The sequence below is a fragment of the Fukomys damarensis genome, unplaced genomic scaffold, assembly GCF_012274545.1.
Source record: "Fukomys damarensis isolate Sample0158 unplaced genomic scaffold, DMR_v1.0_HiC HiC_scaffold_36, whole genome shotgun sequence".
Classification (NCBI taxonomy): domain Eukaryota; kingdom Metazoa; phylum Chordata; class Mammalia; order Rodentia; family Bathyergidae; genus Fukomys; species Fukomys damarensis.
Genome location: NW_022900948.1, coordinates 217,014 through 222,759, shown reverse-complemented (window position 1 = coordinate 222,759; position 5,746 = coordinate 217,014).

The window sequence follows — 5,746 nt, the reverse complement described above, 5'->3', positions numbered from 1 at the left end:
TTAGGATTATCATAATCAGTGAGAATCAAAGTTTTGTACTGAGCCTTTTCTCAGCTAAGATAAAATTTTCAACTAATAATAGGAGAAAGACCCATAGACAGTTTAATAATAAGCAATCAGAGTTCATTTGGAGCCTATTTCACAAATGAGTGACCATATCCTGTGGACTCAATTGGAGCAGGATTTGTTGACATCTGTATTTGGATCCTGACACCATACATAGAATCCAGCAGGTTTCCTCCATAACCCAGAAGAAACTTCCATGTTATGGGAAAGCCCTCAACACTGTATCCCTAAAACCCTTAATTCCTCAGGTGTTGATATTTGACAGAAAAAAGTATTGTCCCATAGGAATAAAGCAAAATTAAAGAGATTTTAATACTGAATAAATAATGCAGTTTTATAATCATCTCTCAAACAGATGATTAGTGAATCTGTTGAGGCAAAAAACATGAAAAATTATTCTTTGGAGGATAGACTGAGAAACCTGCACTAGAGATTATTTAGCTCATCAATTCAATGAAAATACTTAAATCTTTTACTACTATGCTTTAGGAATTGGGACTACTGAGATAAAAGATATATCCCCTGCCCTCAAGATGCTTTTGATTCAGGTGGGAGCCCTCACATAACTCAAAGTACCATAATGAATCTGTGACAGAAGGAAAGATCCTTGGAATCAGTGAAAGTCTGAGATGAGTTTTGACCTGAGTTCATGTAGCAACTCTAGGGAGAGGTAGTGCATTTCAGAAACCGCACATGTAGAAGCATAACGAGGAGGAAGAGACTGCTGTGCATTTATTCCTTATACAGTGGACCTGCAAGTTATGGCTGGCCTGACATATGAACAACTTGGGTTAATGAGGTTAATGGAAGATTTATCTGCCTCTTGTTATCTATAGTATGTACCAAGGTAAACTTCCACATCTCAACTGTAATGACATAGTTACAACCAGCCCTCAGAACTAATCGAGTTTATAAGTCAAGTATCTACTGTATTAGGTTAGAGCAATGGGAGCTTTTTCCAGGTTTTCAGTTCCGTTAAGAAATAGACAATTGTGTGGATAATAACTTTTTTCATTCACACCACATTCACTTGCTGTAAGGGAAAACAAGCAGCAAGTGGCAGAACAGCTTATAAAGGAGAAAGAAAATATTCATGCTCTGGATGAGCCAGGAAGGTATAGTTGTTCTTTTATAAAAATAAGACTTTAGTGGTGTTCTAGAGTAGTAAAAAGTCCAATAGTTTATAGTCAAATAAATCAATAGGAAAAAAGCTGAGTTACAATTGTTGGGATAAAATGAAAGATATCAACACAAACTATCAGAAAGCAATTATTTGGATTGGACAGCACAAGGAACATTATTGGAGGATTCAAGGTCTGTTATGCAGTAATATTGACTGATGTTTGTTGTTTTTTATGAAAAAATAAATTTTATTACAAAGTAATAAGAAAAAATAGTCAATATGCTGTGTATCATTATCTTCAAAGTACTTCCTCAGAAAACAAGATATAAACCAAAAAGATTCTTACAAAAAAGAGCTTTTTTAAGAGTGATCTAAGATAAACTAGTTATATAAATGAAACAAATTAGTATCTATATTAAAGTATATTTGAAACAATGAAACAGATAATTTTGGGAAGTATTTGAGCTCCCTACTTTCCATTTTCTAAGTTTATGTGCACATATATATGTATGTAAGTAATCATATAAGAGAATATTTGAGCTTGTATGTCAGACTTATTTCACCAAACTTGATATTCTCAAATTGCATCCATTAATCTGTGAATGCCTCAAGTTTGTCTTTATGGCAGTGTAGTCCTTCATTGTATATAAATACCATTTTCTTGTAGACATGCACATTGTTTCTAAGTTGTAGCTATTATAAATTGGATACACATGTATTCCTGTACTATGATTTTAAGTCTGGGAAGATATCTAGAAGGAACATAGCTGGATCAAATGGAATTGCTAATTTTAGTGTTTTAAGGCATCTCCATATTGATTTCCCTAGTGGTTGTAGTAGTTGATATTCCCACCAACAATGTAGAAAAGTTCCTCTTCTTCCCCTATTCTCATCACCATTTATAATTAGATTTTTATTGACAACCATTATTTTTGAGGTGAAATGGTATTTGCAATGTGGTTTTAATTTGCATTTGTCTGATGACCAGTAATTGTGTGCATCTTTTCATGTATATATTGGCCATTTGCCCTTCTGAGAAGTATCTTTTCATTTTGGTTACCCATTTTTCAACTGAGTCTTTTATTTGAGGAGGTCTAATATTTTTGAGTTCTTTATATATTCTTTTCTTGGGGGGTTTGGTTTTTTGAGACAGGGTCTCACTGTATATTTAAGACTGACCTGGAACTCACTGTGTAGCTCAGACTGGTCTCAAACTCACAGGGATCCTTCTGCCACAGCCTCTTGAGTGCTCAGATTACAGGCATGTGTCACCACACTGGGCTTCTTTGTATATTCTTGATGTTAGTTTTCTGCCTGTGAAATACCAGGTAAAAATTGTTTCCCATTCTGAAGTTTGTCTCTTCACTCTTCACTGATTGTTTCCTTTGGAATTCAGAAGCTTTTTAATTTTATATGATTGCATTTGTTGATTCTGTATATTATTTCTTATGCCATTTGGGTTCTAGTCAGAAAGCTCTTGCCTTTGTCTATGTCCACAAGAAATGTACCTATTTTATCTTCTAGCAGATTCTTTCTGTTTTAACATTTTGATAGTTGACCCATTTTGATTTTAGTTTAGTACATGGTGAGATATACAGATGCAGACTCAATCTTCTGCATGTCAGTATCAAGTTTTCTCAGCACTCTTTATTAAAGGGTCTACCTTTCCTCCATTGTATATTTTTGGCTTCTTTTTGAAAGATCACACAGCTCTGTGTGCTGGGGTTGTTTCTGTTTCTTCTGTCCTGTTTCACTGATGTATGTGCTTATTTTTGTGCCAGTACCCTGTGGTTTTACTGACTATAGCTTTATAGTGTAACTTCAAGTCTGGGATATGATGTCACCTGCTTTGCTTTTGTTATCCAAGATTGATTTTGCTATTCTGGGTCTCCTCTGATTCCATATAGGATTGTTTCTCTAGCTCTGTGAGAAATAACATAGGCATTTTGCTTGGCATTGTATTAAATCTGTATATCAGTCTTGGAAATAAGGCCATTTTGACAATATTGGTTATGCCCATCCAGAAACAAGGGATATCTCTCCACTTTCTGATGTCTTGAATTTCTTTTTTTTCAGAGTAATGCAATTTTCATTGTAGAGGTCTGCCTCCTTAGGTTAACAAGTAATAATTTCATTTTTTTTTGATGTTGCGAGTACTATTATTTTCCTAATTGCATTTCAGTGTGTTCATTATTAGTATACAGGAATGCTACTGATTTATGTGTATTTATTTGTATCCTGCTATCCTGCTAAATTTGGTCATCAATTCTAGGAGTCTTTTGATGGAAGTTTTGGGGTCTTGTACATAACAATTTCACCTGCAAATAATAATGTTTTGACTTTGTCTCTCTTCTACATATCCCTCCTTTTTTTCTTGCCTGATCACTCTGACTAATGTTTCAAGGACTGTTGATCTAGAGTGGTGGTAACGAACCTCCTTGTTTTGTTCCTGATTTTTGAAGAAAGGCTTTCATTTTTCCCTCGTTTAATATGATGTTGGCAGTAGGTTAGTCATAAATTGCTTATATTATGTTGAGATAAAGATCTTTGCCTGTTTTCTTCAGGGTTTTTATCATGAATGATTGTTGTCAAAGACTTTTTCTGCATGTATTGAGATGATCATGTGATTTTTGTCCTGCTTCTGTTTATGTGCTGAATTGCATTTATTGATTTGTATATATTGAACCATCCCTGAATCCATGGGATGAAACCTACTTGGTCATGGTATATGATCTTTTTGATGATTTGTTGTACTCAGCCTACCAGTATCTAGATAAGGATTATTACATCTATGTTCCTTAGCCTGCATTTCCCTTTCTTGGTTGGATCCTTGTCTCATTTGGGGATAAGGATAATGTTACCTTCCAAAAATGATTTTCAAAGTACTCTTTTTTTCTTTTGGTACTGGGGATGGAACTCAAGACCGTGTGCTTGTGAGGCAGGTGGTGGTACCACTGAGCTAAATCCCCAGCCCTCAATGTACTCTTTATCTATCATTTTTATTAAAAAGTTTGACAAGTATTGGTGTGAGATCTTACCTGAAGTGCTTGTAGCATGTTACTGTGGTATTTTATTATTATTATTAATTCTTAATTTCCTTGCCTGAGACTGGATGACTCAGGAGTTTTATGTCTTTTTGGTTCAACTTTGGTAGTTCATTTGTATCTAGGAATCCTTTAGTTTCTTCTGAATTCTCCACTTGTTTGATATCTGTGTTTGTAATTATCTGGATTTCGGCAGTGTCTATTGTGATCTCAACTTTTTCTTTTCTAATTGTGTTATTTTTTGTCTTTGTTTTATTGTTAAGATTGGCTAAAATTCTGTCTATTTTGTTTATTCTTTCAAAGTTCTTCAATTCATTGATTCTTTGTATTGTTAATTTAGTTTCCATTTCATTGATTTCTGTGCTGATTTTTATAAGTTCCTTTTTTTAAATACCTCTGGGTTTGGACTGTTCTTGTTTTTCTAAGACCTTGGGAGGCACCATTAGGTTATTTACTTGAGCTCATTTTATTTTTCTGATGTGGGCATCCCCTGCTGTATTCTTCCTTCAAGGGACTGCTTTCATTGTGTCCCATAAATTGTATTAATTTAATTTATCATTTAATTCTGAGAACTGTCTTACTTCTGCCTTAATTTCCTCTGTGTCTGATTATTCAAAGGTGTAGTTTAATTTCTATATGTTAGCCTAATTTTTGTGGTTTCTTTTGCTATTGATTTCTAGTTTCATTGCACTGTGATCTGATAATATGCATAGTAAAATTTTCAAGAAAGCAATTAGAGGGCAGAAGAGCCAGGGACAGAAATATACCCTTCCAGCGCATGGCCCAGTGACCTGTCTCCAACCACCCCCAACACCTGACAGCAAGTTCAGCTATTGAACTTGCACATGGATGAGTGACCTGATGAGTATAGCTCTTCATAACCCATACACCTTCTACACAGAATAATTGCAGCAGACATTTTCAATGTAGACCATCACATCCAGCTTAGTTGTTGGAACAGGGAGAGACTATGGAAAGGGGACAGTATATCTTTCTATCTACCTTAAGGTTCACCTGTTTGCTCAGTACAGGTAGCAACACTTATGTCAACCACTGGTTGGATTTTTCAGTTCAGCCTTCAGGTCAGGCAATTTGTAACAACAAATTATTTTCAGGCCCTGCTAGGCTGTTGGCTGTCTCTTTCTGATGTGTGAGAGAAAGGGAATCTTCACTGACCATTTCATAAATTGGAAGGAGACACAAAACAGTAACTAAAACCTTCATAAAAACCAAGATTAAATTTAAATTGTATCAACCAAGAAACATTAGTGTACAGATAACCAGTTTTTAAGGACAAACTTCACCTGCTTTTGTTTTATATTTTTGCCTTAAAGGTTTTCTAACAAACGTGATCCTTTTGACTCATCAGAGGGGGATGATGATAATTTTGATGACATGGTAAAGTACTCTTTTGGAAAGTTACTTTTCTTACTCATAGTTTTGCTTTGTATACTGCTTAGTCTTCAAATTTAGCAATGCTCTACCTACCATAGTTTTACATGTGATTTTTTTT